General features: G+C 33.8%; 1 pseudogene; it reads right to left on the bottom strand.

Annotated features, from left to right (window-relative positions):
* Nucleotides 1-8784: 8784 nt before the first annotated feature.
* Nucleotides 8785-9035, bottom strand: LOC125080420 (40S ribosomal protein S21-like; annotated as a pseudogene).
* Nucleotides 9036-19351: the final 10316 nt, after the last annotated feature.

Below are 19351 nucleotides of genomic sequence, written 5' to 3'. Positions count from 1 at the left end.
ATGGACTAAAAGATTCACTATGATTAAGATTTTAATTCTTTCCACTTCAATCTATACATTTATTTCAATCCTAATCTAAATACAGAAAATAATTCTAATATATTGATAAACTGAATGTAAAGTTTATATGAGAAGCTAAAGATAAAAAATAGCTTGCATGATACTGAAGAAGAAGAAAGTTATAAAACACATATTACCTAACTTCAATATTTAGTATAAGGCTACAGTAAGTAAGGCAGTGTGGTAGTAGAAGCACTGACTGTAGATCAACAGAACTGGCACAACATAATTCAAGATTTATTATAAAGCTGCAGTAAACAAGACAGTGTGGTTTTGTGAAAATATAGGCATACAGATAAATAGAACAGAAGAGAAAGCCCAGAAATAGACTCATACAAATATAGACAACTGAATTTCAGCAAAGAAACAGACAGTTCCATGAAGAAATAATAGTCTTTCCAAGAAATGGAGGTATAACAAATGGATATCCATAACAGACACTGTTAAGAGAATGACAAGCCATGATTTGAAAAAAGTATCTGCAAAACATATATCTGATAAGGATGCGATGAGATCTTAAACTCAATGATGAGAAATCGAGCAACCCACTGAAAAAATGGGCAAAATATCTGAACAGACAACTCACTAAGGAAGGCATATAGCTGACAACTATGAATATAGAAGATGTCCTACCTCATTTATTTTTAGGGAATAGTATATTTAAAAAATAAGAAACCACTACATTACCTATTAGAATAGCAAAGACAAAAATTAAACAACCATGGCAAAACCAACAAAACCTGACAAAATCTCATGCTGGTGAGGATACACATCAACAGAAACTCTCATTTTCAGTAAGAATATATAGTCACTTTGGAAAGACAGTTTGGCAGTATTATACAAAGCTAAACATGATCTCAGCATGCAATCCAAAACTCTCATTCCTACATATTTATCCAACTAGTTTGAAAGCTTGAGACCACACAAAAACCCACACACAAATATTTATAGGAGCTTTATTCATAATTTTCCAAAACCTAGAAGCAACCAAGATGTCCTTCAATAGGTAAGTGAATGACCTTTTAGAGAAATACATATAATGGGATACTATTCAGAAATAAGAAGGAAATTAGCTGTCAAACAATGGAAAGATATGGAGGAGTTTTAATACATATTGCTAAGTAAAAGAATCCAATCTGAAAAGGCTACATGGCATATTATTCTAGTTACATGACATTGTAGAAAAAGCAAAACTGTGAAGACATAAGAAATCAGTGACTGCCAGGGATTAGGGATGGGAAGGGTGTGAGGGTGATGTGGGACACAGTGGCAGAAGAATAATTATTAAATTTCCTTACCTACTGACAAGCCCTTAAAACAGGCAGAGTGACCTCCACCTTAAGGCTTTGCTAAGGGCAAAGGACAATCCTTGCCTGACCAACCCTCAACCAGGATCCTGTAAGTCTACTTTAACAATTCCTTTAGGAAACTTTATCTCTAATCCTCCAAGATAGTGTCGACAATCATTCTCAAGCATATGGCCCACTGATACACATCTAAAGGGTCTCAAGAGAAGGTTTTATTACTGGTAATGAATGACCTTTCCCCCACACAACAGCTAGCCCCTCAAGGTCCTAGAAACCTTGCTTCCAAAATTCCTTAGAGACTTACGCCATCCCTAACGCCCTCCCAATTTACAAGTATATAAGAGACCACTCCTCACATCCCCCGGGAAGCAGCTCTTCCTGACCATGGGTCCTATCCCCCTGCTTTAATAAACCACCATTTTGCACCAAAGATGTCTCAAGAATTCTTTCTTGGTCATTGGCTCCGGACCTCACCCCACTGAACCTCACCTATGTTCTAGAACTTCATCAAGTGTTGTATACATAAAGCACAGAAAATTTTTAGCATGCCAAAAGTATTTTGTATGACAGTGTAATGGTGGCCACATGGTTAATATGCATTTGTCAAAACCCACAGAACTTTAAAGCATGGAAGGGAAACCTTCATTTATGCAAATTTAAAAAAATATTTAGGAGGTTGGGATAGATATACCAGTAAGGCATTCAGGTTACAATAGCAGACTCTAACAGTACTAAAAAATATATGAAACACTTTCATTTAAGTTAGGGGGAAGCAATGCCACACAAATCTGTAAGATTAAAGAGAAAAGGAGTTTCATGTATTCTAGTTTATGACATATTTCCATGGGCTACATGGATATGAGTTAGTAATTGTGATACTACTATACACATACAGTGGAATTAAATTAAGTAAATGGGTTGTGGATTGTGTGAACCAGTTCTCTTTATTTTGAAATTAGGTTATAGGTAAGCAAGGAGATGAGAATAGAATGATCTAGGTGGTCATGGATAAGAAGTGGAGACATCACAATGTCCTCATATTTCACTTCAAATAGATAGAGAGGATATTGCATACAGAAATGTTTCTAAATGTGTGCCTATATGTTGATTAACATACATGCTTGTTTCCTTGATCTGTCAGATGAGATGACCTAAGGTAACCACACCCTGGTAGCAACAGACCTAACACCTGGACTATATTTTCAAATAGCACTCTCCAATAAATACAACCAAAAAACAACTAAGGTTCCTTGGAGAATTATACTAGATAAACATGGAGCAGAAAGCAAAGAAATGCTAAGAAGGACAAAAACAAACAGAAACTAACAAGCAAACAAAAAACAAAAGCAGAATCATCACATCAATGAGGCTGTGTTGAAGACAAACAGGAGTCAATTGAAAGACCTCCTAAATGCCAAAGCTGGAACAGTTTGAATAGTGTGAAAGGCAGAAAACCAAAACAAAACAGTAATTTACAATGGAAAAGCTTGACAGACAATACTTCAGCCAGGTGTTCAAGATCAACAACAACAATAAATCACGTTAGAATTTACCCTTGATATGATGGGGAAAATGATATTTTACTTCTGTGGTCTTCTTCCCCAAAGCCATAACTCCAATTTAATTATGACAAAAACATCAAGCAAATTCCAATAGAGGAGCATCCCACAAAATATGTGATAATTATTTTTCAGTACTGTCAAGGTCATCAGAAACCAAGGAAGTCTGAGAAACTGTCACAAGCAAGAAGAGCTTAAGGAGACAGGACAGTTAAATGTAAAGTGGCATCCTATATGCAATTCTGGAAAGTAAGTGGACATTACATTAAAACTAAGGAAATCTAGGAATAATCTAAATCTATATTGTCACTGGTGAATGTATACACAAATTTTTTTAACACTTTGATTTAAATTCCAGTTAGTTAACATACAGTGTAATATTAGTTTCAGGTATATAATATAGTGATTTAACACTTCCTTACAACATCTGGGGCTCATCACAACCAAGTGTGCTCCTTAATCCCCATCACCTCTTTCACCCATGCCCTACTCACCTCCCTCTAGTAACCATCAGTTTTTTTCTCTGTAGTTAAGTGTGTTTCTTATTGCCTTTCCCTCCCCTTTTCTCCTTTGTTTTGTTTCTTAAATCCCATATATGAGTGAAATCATATGATATTTGTCTCTTAACTGACTTATTTCACTTAGCATAATACTCTCTACTTCCATCCATATCCTTGCAAATGTCAAGATTTCATTCTTTTAAATAGCTAATTAATATTCCATTATACACACACACACACACACAACTTCTTTATCCATTCATCAGTTGATGGACACGGGCTATTTCCATAATTTGCCTATTGTAGATAATGCTCCTATAAATGTCAGGTGCATGTATTCCTTTGATTAGTATTTTTGTATTTGGACCAAGACCTAGTAGTGTTAATTGCTGGATCATGGGGGTAGTTCTATTTTTAACTTTTTGAGGAAACTCCAGACTGTTTTCCATTATGGCTGCAGCAGTTTGCATTCTCACCAACAGTGCAAGAGATTTGTCCTTTCTCCACATCCTCGCCAACACCAGTTGTCTTTGTGCTGTTCATATTAGCCATTCTGACAGGTGTGAGGGATATCTCATTGCAGTTTTGATTAGCATTTCCTTGATGATAATTGATGTTGAGCATCTTTTCATGTATCTGTTAACTATCTGTATTTTTTCCTCTGGAAAAATGTCTATTCATGTCTTCTGCCCATTTTTTAATTGGATTATTCATTTTTTTTGGTGTTAAGTTTTGTAAATGCTTTATATATTTTGTATACTAACCCTTTATCAGATATGTCATTGCAAATATCTTCTCCTATCCCAGAGGCTGCCTTTTAGTTTGTTGTTTCATTCACTGTACCGAAGCTTTTAATTTTGATATAGTCCCAATAGTTTATTTTTCCTTTTGTTTGCTTTGCCTCAGGAGATATAACTAGAAGTTGCTACAGCCTATAATCAAAGAAATTACTGCCTGTGTTCTTTTCTAAGGCTTTTATAGATTCGGGTCCTACATTTATCAAATTCATTTTTAATTTATTTTGTGTCTGATGCAAGAAAGTGGTCTTCCGTTCTTTTGCATGTAGCTGTCCAGTTTTCCCAATACCATCTGTTGAAGAAACAGTCTTTTTCCCCTGGATATTCTTTCCTGCTTTGTCAACGATTAATTGATCATATCATTGTGGACTCATTTCTGGTTTTTCTATTCTGTTCCCTTGATCTATGTATCAATTTTTGTATTGCTACCATACTGTTTTGATTACTAAAGCTTTATAATGTAACTTGAAGTCAGAAGTATGATGCCTTCAGCTTTGCTTTTCTTCATCAAGGCTGTTTTGGTGACTTTTTTTTTTTTTTGTGGTTCCATACAAATTTTAGGATTGTTTATACTAGCTCTGTGAAAAATGCTATTGGTGCTTTGATACGGAATTTGCATTTAAAATATGTAGATTGCTTTGGTAATATAGACATTTTATTTTTTTAAAGATTTTATTTATTAGAGAGAGAGAGTGAGTAGGGGGAGGAGGAGAGAGGGAGGAAGAGAGGAATTCAAGCAGGCTCCATGCTGAGCCCTGAGCCCAGTGTGAGACTCGATCTCATGACCCTGATGTCAAGACCTGAGCTGAAACCAAGAGTCAGAAACTTATTTAACTGAGCCACCCAGGCACCCCTGTATACACACTTAAAAAGTATTTGTTCTTCTAATCTAAGAGCATAGAATATCTTTCCATTTCTTTGTGTCATCTTTAATTTCTTTCATAAGTATTCTATAGTTTTCAGAGTACAAATCTTTCACCTCTTTGGTTAGGTTTATTCCTAGGTATCTTGTTTTTTTGTGCAATTGCAAATGGGACCACTCCTTAATTTGTTCTTCCTATTGCTTCACTATTGGTGTATAGAAATGCAACAAATTTCTGTATGTTGACTTTGTATCCTGTGATTTTAATGAATTTGTTTACTAGCTCCAGCAGTTTTTTTGGGGAGTCTTTGGAATTTTCTGTATTAAATGTCATGTCATCTGCAAATAGTGAAGGTTTGACTTCTTTCTTGCCCACTTGGGTGTCTTTTATTTCTTTTTGTTGTCAATTGCTGTAGTTAGGATTCCCAGTATTATGTTAAATAGCAGTGGAGAGAGCGGACATCCCTGTCTTGTTCCTACTGTGAGGAAAAGCTCTGTTTTTTCTCCATGGGGGATGATATTAGCTGTGGATTTTTCATAGATAGTTTTTATTATGTGGAGGCATATTCTTTGTAAATCTACTTTTGGGGGGGTGTTTATCATGAATGGGTTCTGTATTTGTCAAATTTTTTTTTGCATCTATTGAAATGATCATATGGTTCTTATCCATTCTTTTATTTATGTGATGTATTATTTTGATTCATTTGTGAATGTTGAATAAATATTCACAACCCAGAAATAAATCCTACTTGATTGTGGTGATTTTTTAAGAGTATTATTGTATTCTGTTGGCTAGTATTTTGTTGAGGATTTTTTCATCTATGTTCATCAGAGACAATTGAGAGACAATGGCCTGTAGCTTTTTTTTTTTTTTTTTTTTTTTTTTTTTTTTCAGTTATCTGTATCTGGTTGTGGTAGTCAGGGTAATGCTGTCCTTACAGAATGAATTTGGAAGTTTTCTTTCCTTTTCTACTTTTTGAAAGAGTTTGAGAAGAATAGGTATTAATACTTCTTTAAATGTTTGGGAGAATTTGCTTGTGAAGCCATATTTGTTCTGAACTTTTATTGTTTGTTGAGAGTTTTATATATATATATATATATATATATATATATATATATATATATCTTTTTTTTTTTTTTTTTTACTGATTCAACTTCCTTCCTAGCAATCTGTTCAAATTCTCCATTTCTTCCTGTTTCAGTTTTTGTAAGTTATATATTTCTAGGAATTTATCCATTTCTTCTAGGTTGTCCAATTTGTTGTCATATAATTTTTCATAATATTCTGGTTTGGTTGTTATTTCTCCTCTCACATTTGTGATTTTGTTTATTTGAGTCCTTTCTCTCTCTGTCCTTCTCTCTTTTTGATTAGTCTTGCTAGCTGTTCATAATTTTTCTTTCCATTTTTTCAAAGACCAGCTCCTGGTTTCATTGACTTTTTTAAGTTTCTATATCATTTATTTCTACTCTAATCTTTTTTATTTCCTTCCTTCTATTGTATTAAGGCCTTGTTTGTTGTTTTTTTTCCTAGTTCTTTCACATGGAAGGTTGCTGTTTGTTTGAGATTTTTCTTGCTTCTTGAAGTCGGCCTGTATTGCCATATACTTCCATCTTAGGATGATTGCTTTTGCTGCATCCCAGAAGTTCTGGTCTGTTGTGTTTTCACTTTCATTTGTTTCTATGCACATTTTATTTCTTCTTTCATTTCCTGGTTTATGCATTCATTCTTTTGTAGCATGTTATTTAACCTCCATGTATTTGTGGTCTTCCCAGATTTTTTTCTTGTGGCTGACTTCTAGATTCATAATGTTGTGGTCAAAACAGGTGCATAGTATGCACCTTCAGTCTTCTTATATTTGTTGAGGTCTGTTTTGTGGCCCAAGATGTGATCTATTATGGAGATTGTTCCATGTGTACTTCAAAAGAATGTGTATTCTGCAGTTTTAGGATGGAATGTTCTGAATATTATCTGTTAAGACCATCCGGTTCCAGTGGTCATTCAGAACTATTGTTTCCTGTTGATTTCTGTTTAGATGATCTGTCCATTGATGTAAGTGGGATGTTAAATTCCTTTAGTATTATTGTATTATTATAATGGGTTCCTTTACATTTATTATTGGTTTATCTGCCTCGGTACTCCCATATTGGGTGCATAAATATTTACAACTGTTATATCTTTTTGTTGAATTGTCCTCTTTATTATTATATAGAGTTTTTCTTTGTCTCTTATTATAGTCTTTGTTTTGAAGTCTACTTTGTCCTGTATAAGTAGCAATACTTATATATTTTACCTCATTTGCATGATAAATGTTTCTTTATCCCTTCATTTTCAATCTAAAGTTCTCTTTAGGTCTAAAGTGAGTCTTTTGTAGGGCACATATAGATGAGTCTTGTTTTTTTTACCCATTCTGTCACCCTCTTCCTCTTGATTGGAGTGTTTCCTCCATTCACATTCACAGAAGTTATTGATAGATATGTAATTATTGTCATTTTATTGCTGGTTTTCTGGATATTTTCTCTGATCTTTTCTTGCCTTTCTTTTATGTTTTGCTGATTATCTTTAGTGATATATTTGGATTTCTTTCTCTTTATCCCTTGCACATTACTGGTTTTTCATATTCAGTTGCCATTAGGTTTGTAATATAACCTCTTCTGCAGACAGCAGTTTATATTAAATTGATGATCATTAGTTTTGGACACATTCTTTTCTCCTCTTCTCCCCACATTGTAGGTATGTGTTATTAAATTTTATAACCTTTTTTTGTGAGTTCTTTCACTTATTTCTTACAGAAATATTCATTTTTATTACTTTTGTGATTCCTGCTTCATACTGCCACTTTGGGTCACTCCTTTCTCCTCAAAGAGTCCCCTTTAATATTTCTTACAGGACTGGTTTAGTGATCATGAACTCCTTAGGTTTTGTTTGTCTGGGAAACTCTTTACATCTTCTTCTATTTTAAGTGATAGCTTTGCTGGATAGAGTATTCTTGGCTGAAGACTTTTCTCACTCAGCACATTGAATATATCATGTCACGACTTTCTGTCTTGCCAAATTTCTTTTGACAATCTCTTGCTGGCCTCATGGGTTTTCCACTGTAAGTTAAGGACATCTTTTGTCTTGCTGCTTTTAGGATTTTTTTATCACTATATTTTGCAAATTTAATTACAATTTTCTTGGCGTGGGCCACTTTTCTTGATTTTGATGGGAGTTCTATGTGTCTTCTGGATCTGGACATCTGTTTCCTTCCCCAGATTAGGGATGTTTTCAGCTATTATTTCTTCAAATAAACTTTCTGCCACCCCTTTTTCCTCTCTTCTTCTTCTGGGACTCCTATAATATGAAAGTTAGTATATTTTATGGAGTCACTGAGTTCCCTAAGTCTGTTCTCATTTTGCATAATTCTTTCTCTCTTTTATTTAGCTTTATTACTTTCCATTACATTGTCTTATAGGTCATTAAATCATCCCTCTGCTTCTTTCGGCCTCCTGTTCATTACATCAGGAGTGTTTCTAATCTCATTTATTGCATTTTTAATCTCTTAATCTCTCTTTTATCTCTGTGGGAAGGACCTAACTGATGTCTTCTATTCTTTTCTCAAGCCCAGTGAGTATCCTTATCATTGCCACTTTCTTCCTTTTTTGGGGGAAGTGGGTGCTATTTATTCTTGACAAATATTCCACATCCATGATCCTCTCCAGTCAGAAGTTCTTTGAAATTCTGCCCATGGCCTTTGCTTGTCAGATGATGGAGTCATTGGACTCCCACATCCATCAAATGGTCCCAAAGATAGTGTTTGTTTTAACCTGGCTATTAAAATTGCTTGTCACCTTGTCAACCTCAGCCACATCTATCTGGATGGACCTGTAGTCCTTGGTGACCATGATATGATTGTTGGCAGTGCATTTTCAGGCAGGTATTGGTCCATGAACTCACAGGCAATGTTCTGCATATAGAATATTGCCACCACCACTGGTGCAAGTGCAGAAAAGCCATTTTACATTTTGACTAACAGTGTATTAGCCTTTCAGTTCCTCTACATCCTTGCCAACACTTTAGTTCTTTTTTTTTTTTAAATTAAGCCATTATAATAGGGATCTAGTGACACTGTGGTTTTGCTTTATGTTTCCTTTCTGATCAATGGTTTTGAACACTTTTTCATATATTTATTGGAAATCTATACCTTCTTTGAAGAGGCTATTTAAGTGTTTTTAGTTTTTTGTTTTGTTTTGTTTTGCTTTCTTATTATTGACTTTTGAGACCTCTCTGTGGATTCTATCTACAAGTCTTTCATCAGATACAAGATTTGCAAAAATATTCTCTGAGTCTGTAATATGTGTTTATGTATTTCTACTCTCCTAACATGACTTTTGAAAAGCAGAAGTTTTTACTTTTCACAAAGTCCAGTTTATCAAATTCTTTTCTATGGAATATGCTTTTGTTGTTATATCTAAGAAATATTCACCTAACCTAGTGTCACAAAGATTTTCTCTTAAGACTTCTTCAGGAAATTTCATAGTTTTAGTATTTTAATTTTCATGTATGATCCAATCTGAATTAATTTTTTCATGTAGCATAAAAATTTACCAAAGTTTTTTTTTTAAATATAAGGATATCATAATCTCAGTAACATCTGTCAAAAAGACTATTCAGTCTCTCCTGAATATACTTTGTATATTTGTAAAATCAGTTGTCAGTGTACATGGAAGTCTAATCCTGTACTCTCTATTTAATTCTATAAATTTTTTCATTCACCTTGACTCCAATTCCATACTTTCTTGATCATTCCAGCTTTTCAATAAGTCTTTAGAGTAGGTTGTGTTTATTCTTGTTTTTTTTAACCTTTGGTTAATCCAGTTCTTTGCATTTCTATTTGACTTTTAAAACTACCTTGCTAATTCCAGGGGGGGAAAATCCTGTTTGATCTTTGTTTGGGAATGCATTATGTCTATAGTTTGAGAAATTTTCATCTTAAATATATTGATAGTCAATATGGAAAATTACACTCTACCTTCTTCAATGTTAAACCAACATTACTTTGAATAATTTGTTTTAATGGCAATAATGGCAAAAATAATGTAGCTTCCTCACTAATAAATATGATTCTGTCTACATAACATTGGGAGTTAAGGTTTTAGTGTTAGAAGATGGGTAGGACCCAAAATGTCAATGCTCACTAAACTATGGTTTATTTTAGGAAAAAGATACAAGATAGAAATAGCATAAAGAACATACGTCTTGAGCAATGATTATATCATGGATGCAAGTTTTCATTTTTCTTGCTTTCTGAGAACCATAATTGTTATGCTTTCTCTCTCTGCTCTGATCAGAAACCACAAAGTAGTCTTTTTTTTTTTTTTTGTTATGTTAGTCACCATACAGTACATCATTAGTTGTTGATGTAATGTTCCATGATTCATTGTTTGTGTATAACACCCAGTGCTCCATGTAATACATGCCTCCTTAATACCCATCACTGGGTTCACCCATCCTCTCTCCCCTCTCACCTCTAAAAGCCTTATTTTGATTCCTGGAGTCCATAATTTCTCATGGTTCATCCCCTCTCTGATTCCCCTCCCTTTCATTTCCTTCTCTTAATGTCCTCCATATGTCCTCCTTATGTTCCACAAATAAGTGAAACCACATGATAATTGTCTTTCTCCATTTGACTTATTTCACTTAGCATAATCTCCTCCAGTTTCATCCATGTTGATGCAAATATCGGGTATTCATCCTTTCCGATGGCTGAGTAATATCCATTATATATATGGACCACATCTTTTTTTTAATCCATTCATCTGTTAGAAGGTAGTCTTATAACAACAGTAGAACCAGGAAGCTCGAAATAGAATCTTAGCTGGAGTTTCTTATACCTTTCTAGCAATGTAGGCATAGTTCTTGCTATGTAAAAAGTGCCATAGCAGAGCCCTCCAGGATTTTCAGAAAGTATAAAATTATCAATCTAATGGCTATTAATAATCACTGCTGCCAAGCTTAAACAAACCATCCCAAGATTCAGTACAGGGCCCATTTTAATAATCAGTGCATTTTGTAATTTAAGCAGATGCCAGTGCCCTTCACATAATTCAGAAAAGCTGCTCAGGTAAATTTCAGGCACACAGAATTAACTCCTCATGAATCTCCTGACCCCTGGAAAAATCCACAAACATTTCTCTGTCGTACAACCTTTTTCTTTGTTAGTAGTCAAAACTAATGTAATTTATAATCATATATTTATTTAATGAATTTGAAGGTTTTCTTTTAAATTTTTGATTCTCTAAAAGCAGAACATAAGATAAGGACTTGAGTGTGATTTTTAGGGAGAGGATGGTGCCCAGAAAGGAGATATAATAGAATAAAGGGAGCAATTCACAGGATAAAGAAAATTCTGTATTAAGATACATTATATATTTCATATTAGCAAACTATAGATGCTCAATTCTACTAGGAGCCTTTCGTAATTATTCAAAATGCAGGCTAGAATTGACTTCCTGATAGAGAGAAAGACCAGAGCATTTATCTATCAGCTGCTTTTTTCCACCTGCAGCTTCAACCACCAACCCCAATCTTTTTAACAGCATGTGCTCAGAGGCCAATATAATTATAGTGCAGTTGGAAAAGGCACTGAGGAAAAAAATGTGGCAAGATGCTAAGTGTAGGAATTGGGAGTATCAGCACAAGGTAAGTTGGGTCTCATCAGGTCTGACTACCACAACCTGCATTTACTGACACTAATATCAGAGGCAAGCTAAGGAGATGCATCATAGAATACAAGAGATGTGTGTATACTCATTTATTTGTTTATTGTCTTTTTTTATCTGCTAGACAGTAAGCCACACAAGAGCTTTGACTATTTTATACACAATGTTCTCTTAGCCGAGAACCTAGTGTGTAGTCAACACTTCATTGATATTTTTCAGAAGGAAGGAGGAGACAAAGAAAAGGAAAGAAGGAATTCCAGCACAAATCCAGTTTCCACAAAAAAGGTATATATGAGAAATGGAGGGTGCTGGGGTTGCACTAGTAGGTACAAAGATTGCAGAGTTAGAAATCACAGTAGAATGAAAAAACAATGTACAATGTACAATAATCTCCATTAAGATTCCCAAGTTTAGGGGTGCCTGGGTGGCTCAATCAGTTAAGCCTCTGCTTTCTGCTCAGGCCATGATCCCAGGGTCCTGGGATCCAGCCCTGCATCCAGCTCCCTGCTCAGCAAGGAGTCTGCTTCTTTCTCTCCTTCTCCTTCTGTATGCATGTGTGTGTGTGTGTGTGCATGCTGTCTCTCTCTCACACACAATCTCTCAAATAAATAAATAAAATCTTAAAAAAAAGCAAGTTTAAGTTATTTACTTTACAGTTTTAGTTCCAAGTTTACTCCAGAGACTTAATTATTATAATTTTAATATCAATTAGCAGTATATTTCAAAATGAAACTATCACTTCTATTCATTCCTCTGGCACTTTTCTAGAGCTGATATCACTTGAATTAAAATCAGAGTCCAGGGGCGCCTGGGTGGCTCAGTGGGTTAAAGCCTCTGCCTTTGGCTCAGGTCATGATCTCCGGGTCCTGGGATTGAGCCCCGCATCAGGCTCTCTGCTCAGTGGGGAGCCTGCTTCCCTCTCTCTCTCTCTCTGCCTGCCTCTCTGCCTACTTGTGATCTCTCTCTGTAAAAAAAAATAATAAAAAAAAATAAAATAAAATCAGAGTCCACTCTTTCCTTTTATTTTTAGGACACTCACTGAAATCTTTTCTGACAACTGTCAGATTTCCTACTGCTTTGTCAAGGAGAGTGATAGGTAGACTTACAGCCCTTGGGAATGTATATATCAAGTCAGAAATGAACCCGTATATTGATTCAAAATACACAACATAAACAGTCAGTTCTGTATTCCCACAGAAGTGTTTTTATACATTCATTTACTTTAGTGTTTAAACACCCTTCATACCTAATAGATTAATGACTGAAAGCTTTTCAAAGATTGGAATCATTCACAATGATTTGAATGAAAAGAAGTTGCTATGTTTTCATTAGATCTGTTTCTGTTTACTTAGAGGTAAATAGGGTTTTTATTTTTACTTTCTTCTTTTAACAGTCTCATTGTAGATTTTGAGCTCATATTTAGAACCTTTTGGAAATGGCTGCAACTAAACAAACAGAAGAGCAAAAAAAATGCTACTTTTACATAGCTCTATTGTTCCTCAGATTTCATTTCTATTTGCTGAGCATTTTGTGAAAAATAAGAAAAGTAAATGATGACAATTTAATAATAACTGATAAAGGTTGGTAGGATATTAAAATTAAATTAGTCACAAATAGCAGTCAAGACAAGAATTAGACTTCAACAAACTAATGTTAATGTGAATTTTCCAGGTAGTCCTTATTTAAAGAAGAAAGTATATTTTATAATATATATAAAATTTAAGCATATAAGATCCTAACATGAGAAACTGTGTTACATAGTATATTAAAGTACCAATTAAAAATATTTACATATTGCAAAACCTAAGTAATTTGGTAAAAATTGAATACTGGAATACCTTTAAGTGAATGAATGAATGGATGGATGGATGAAGGAATGAATGAAGAATTAGTGAATATATACTCAAGAAAATAAATACTGTTTTGTTGTTTTCAAATATCTAAAATAATTACTCTCCCCCCCAAAATAGAGAAATGACTGCCCCCCCAAATCCTATCTTAATGAGTGGGCAAAGTTCATTTTTTACAACCTGTCTATTTTGAAATAATGTAGACTAAATAAATGTAGACTAACAGAACAGTTGTAGAAATAGTGTACAGAATTCCCTCACAGCCTTCATTCACTTTGCTCTAATTTTAACATTCCCATTATTGAAACTAAGAAATTAGTTATTAACTGAACTACATAATTTATTCATATTTCACCATTATATTCACTAATATCATTTTTCTGGCCTGAGATCCAAGTCAGTAGTAACACTTAATTTGTCATTGATTTTTTTCACCCTCCAATCTGTGACAGATTTTTAGTCTTTCCTTGTTTATCTCGACCATTTTGAAAAATATTAATTTAGAATTTTATAGACTCTCTCATTTTGTACAGTTTGTTTTGTTTTATTTTGTTTTTTACAATACAGTTGAAGTTATGAATTTTGGGGAAGAATACCATAAAATGATACACATTCTCAGTGAATGACATCATTCAATGTTGTTTCCAAGTGGAACATTATATCTATATGTATTAAAAAGGAAAAAAAAAAGTAACTCTACAACATCTACTGTATTTCTCTTACATAATGTTATTCTGTTTCCATTGTAATAAAACATATATTGAGGAATATATCTTTTAAGAATATGAAAATATTATTTCTCCTTAAACTTTCACCCTCAAGGATTAGCATGGCTTGTGGATCTTGCCTGCAGTGATAACTATTGTGGTATTTTTCTATTTCATTATTTTTATGTTTACTAATTGAGGTTTTCTTCAAAGAAGTATTATCTCCCTCCCCCCTTTTATCCATTTACTTAATCATTTATATCAGTGTATATTCATGTGTGTTTATTTTATTATTATATCAGTGTGTATTCATGCATGTTTATTTCATTATTTGGGTTATAATCAAATATTGTTGTTTACACATTGGTCAAATTGTTCCAACTTTGGCTATTGGGAGAGTTTTCACCCCAGCTTCTTAGTCTTTTTGACATTGTACCTTCCTTTTCTCTCTCTCTTTTTTTTAAAGCACTTTATTACTTTTTGACAGGATAAGATGCCCTGATTTCTTCTTGTATTTTCCTAATCTCAGCTTTAGAAACAATCACTTGTCAATGGGCTTGACACACTTGAACTGTTTTTGTTTTGTTATGGTAAAACATATAAAATCTAAAACTTAACATTTTAATCACTTTCAGTGTACATTTCAGTGGCAACCATCACCACCAACCTTTTCCAGAATTTTTCATCTTCTGAAACTGAAACTCTGTACCCATTACATAATAGCTCTACCCTGGCAAACCTCTTTCCTTTGTTGTCTCCATGAATTTGACCACTGTAGGCACCTCATGTAAGTGGAATTACACCATGTTTTTTCCTTTATGTCTGGCTTATTTCACTTAGCACAATGTCTTCAAGTTTCAACCATGTTGTAGTATGTGTCAGAATCTTGCTCAGGAGTCCTTTTTCATGTTTTATGTGATTAATATTCTTATAAAATTTTGTTTTCTTATGATATTGGAATATCATTATCTCACTAATGAGATCATCTTATCTTTATATTTAAAATATGTATTCTCTTAAGCGTTTTAGTATAAGAAATATTCTGATACTAATATTTATAAATACTGAAATTTATAATTTGAAAAGTGAGATAACTATTTAAGAAAGCATGGTTTGAAACTTCTGCTTCCATTAGAATACAGAAATATGGGGGCGCCTGGGTGGCTCAGTGGGTTAATAAGCCTCTGCCTTCGGCTCAGGTCATGATCTCAGGGTCCTGGAATCGAGTCCCGCATTGGGCTCTCTGCTTGGCAGGGAGCCTGCTTTCTCCTCTCTCTCTTTCTGTCTGCCTCTCTGCCTACTTGTGATCTCTCCCTGTCAAATAAATAAATAAAATATTAAAAAAAAAGAATACAGAAATATGTAAGGCAATGTCACTCCAACATTAAAAATGAGAACAATAAAAGTAATCTACAAACAGAAAAATTTTAAGCCCAACTGAGATCTTAGGTTGACCTAATTACCTGTAGGCTGCAAAGTGACCCAATTACCTATAATCTAAAATACGATAAATTCTTTCTGGAAAAGATGTAACACATCACTGTTTCAACTTTAGCAGTGAAATGGATGGGGAGGGCAGTCACCATACACAGGAGAGAAAGAAGCAGATCAACATTTAATGGTTTTTTTCAACTTGGAAGTATAGGGTTGAATTGCAGTTTAGATTCTCTAGAATCTAGACCCAGACAAAAAAACTCAGATGGTTTTTTTCAACTTTGAAGTATAGGGTTGAATTGCAGTTTAGATTATCTAGAATCTAGACCCAGACATATGGTAAATCTGCTTCCAACTACTCTATTCCCAAGGTCATTGTAGAATGCTCATAAGGGAGATTAGGAATTAGGTATAAAAACTCACAAACTGCCAAAGACCTCTTCTGAAGCATAAGCATATCGTACTGTATTCTGAGAGTGGAATGGAAGAATTCAGAATAAAGCCTATCCCTCCTGTACTCCATATACTACAGTGAGTATGAAGCAGTAACTATCCTCCCTTCAGGGAAATATAGAATACCTAATATTGCGATTGGAGTAATGATCATTTTTTTTATTATAGTTAACATACTCTATTCTTTTGAGATCTTATGATGCAATACAATCCAAATGTCTTAATCTCAGCATGCCTCTAGAAAGCCTAACTGCTAGCAAACTGAGATTTAGTCATTGAGTATATGTTAACTTTCAGCAGTTAGAAATCCCCTCTTTGCTATTACTCTCATAAGGAATTCTATTTGGACTGGCTCCTAACATCATACAGGGCCTGTTCATTACTACAACTTCTCTCCCTTCGTTTTGCTCAGGTTGGATCTGCCTCCGTATAATAGTAAATCCCCTATACACAGTGTCTGTAAAAAGAAAAGTATCCATAAGTATGACACTGTTGTTCCCAAGTGCACGGCACAGATGAACATTTTTTTCTGCTGTGTACCTCAGTTACATGGGCATACAAATAAAGATGTAGACTCAGTTATGAACCAATCACTCTGCATAATAAGAGGAGAGGGAGAAGAGAAAAGAAGCAAAGAGGCAACAAATGTGGGTTTCATAAAGACGCATTAGCCTTTTTAATGCATGAAATGACTCCATCCAAAGTGACAGTTAAAGAAGTCACTACCCAAGAAGTAGAGGAGGACAGGAGAAAAATAGCACTGAAAAAATTAACAAAAATCAGGGGAGATCTGAATTTTTATAGGCCATGAAGTTGGTTGGGGAGAATCAAGGAGATTTTATCTGGATCTCACATAAACTAGTCCACCAGGTGCCATCTTAGTTCTACTTGCTTGTACAATTTCCCTTTCACATGCTAATGAAGGCTGAGATTCCTTTGCTACACTCTAACCTTGCCACACTCCATCCACACAATATTCTATTCTATCACATATGTTGGTTTAAATGTAAATAAGTGTTTTAGGTATAAGAAGATAGGATCATTGTTAATGGATTCAGGACAACTTTGATCATAAAATATTCCCCAATACTAGAACTAAGTATAAATGCAATGTGTGAGTAGAGGTCAAAATCTGAAGGCCTTGTATTTAATAGCCTAGAGTGATAAAAATAATTATGGAAATATATGGGGGAGAAATACTTGTAATTAAACAGTTGGATGATTAGGTTTCAAAAGCTATTTGACATGGAATTGGAGCTTGAATACTTTAATATATGTGCTGCCGAAGTGAGCACGAGATTGAATAGTTTAAAAAGAAAAATACATATATGGTCTTGAGATTATTAAAGTTATGATTAAGGGAAAAATACAGGAATAGTAGAGTTTTTAAGAGTAATAATCTAAGCCAGGGCTGATCTAGGCAGTTACACTGAATAGATAACAGCTTTGTTTTTCTTTTCTTTTAATTGATGAATATTTTGTGGCCTCACATATATTTAGTGTGCATATATCTTATGTACTGTGGAACAAATCAACAGAATTAACAAGTTAAACTGAGAATCAATATTTTTAAATTTTGCACTACAACCAAAATATAATCATCTCACCATCTTAAATCAACCTCTTCTCTTACAGACTCACCTTCACCAGGAGATCTTGGGAAACTTAAAAGTAAAGTGATCAAATATGGAAAAAAAAATTAAATATAATCTAGCTCAGCAACCACCTTTTGTGGCTAAAGAAACTAAGACAATGGGAAATTAAAATAATATTTTGGTTAGTGACAAAAACTGATAAGACCACAGTACATGTTTGCCTGTCCCCACTATATTTGGTTACTAATTGCACTCAAATGAACCCCAGCAAAAATATTTTAACACCCTCATAATTTTTTCCTGTTAAAAAAAATCAAAAATAGTTTTCAAAATTATATGTATGTTAATCATTCTATGAATGGAATTAAGCAGCATATCAGTAAATATAATTTGTAAACTGTTTACCATTATAGTATGCCTGACATATTGTGAGAATTTTATTTCTGATTTCCATTTATGAATACTTTGTGCATAACTGTATAATGTAAAATTATAATGGCTTATTTACCACTATCCAAGGATCAATTCATAAACTATAAAGGGAAAAAAGACTGAACTATATTATTTCATTGCTGCTTTCTGAAAATCTTTTCTACAGTTTTTCAGTTTGGAGCAATGCAATGGCCAGTTTCCTTTTATCTCCTTCTCCACAACAAAACTCAGGACAAGTAAACAAATACATATGGAGTAATACAAAGAAAAAGAAATATCTGGTAGCCTGTGTGTGTGTGTGTGTGTGTGTGTGTGGCTTTCTTCCTATTACTATTTGCTATCTAGGCATAGTCAGACCAATAAATGGGGTAGGAGATGAGCTTCAATCTCTGAATATAAGAATTCCATAATAAATTACTGATTTAACAAGGCAGAAGTCATGAGCATGATCAAAAAAGAAGATCTGCACATTGACCCTTGTGATTACAGAGTAATTACAGTGGTGTTTTGTTGGGAATACCTAATCTATCAACATGTCAAGTTGCTGCACCAAAAAGCATATCATTAGTTTCTAATTCTTCCAGATATTTCAGAGCTACCCTGAAATTTGAAGCAATATGCCCTGACAAGCTAATGTAATTGCCTACATTAGTGATAACACATTTTTCTTTTGGGTAAAGTCCTAGTTTACAAAAATCAAAAACAAAAACAAAACAAATTGAAATTATGAACTTCAGCCCTAAAATATGTATTTTTTCTTGAAAATAAAAATATGCAAATATATTAAGATTATAGTATAATACTAAACCCTTTATATATAATGTGCTACAAATAAAAATGAATATAGTATTCTGATAAAATCAATAATAATAATAAATGCAATAGTAGCAACAAGAATAAAAATAAATTACAAAATAATTCCGCTTGAAGTCCACTTTCATATAAAATCAAAAGGAAAGGGGGTTTATTTAGTTGTACCTTGCATGAAAAAACCCTGTTGTATCATATATGCTCAATAAGTGCTAATTAATCTATTGTATATCCCTATCACTAAGATTTGATCTGAAATAATATTTTCTCTTTAAAAGAGATTTCC

Source organism: Lutra lutra, chromosome 11 (assembly GCF_902655055.1).
Source record: "Lutra lutra chromosome 11, mLutLut1.2, whole genome shotgun sequence".
Classification (NCBI taxonomy): Eukaryota; Metazoa; Chordata; class Mammalia; order Carnivora; family Mustelidae; genus Lutra; species Lutra lutra.
The sequence above is the reverse complement of the archived record's forward strand: the minus strand, read 5'-3'. Positions and strand labels throughout refer to the sequence as shown.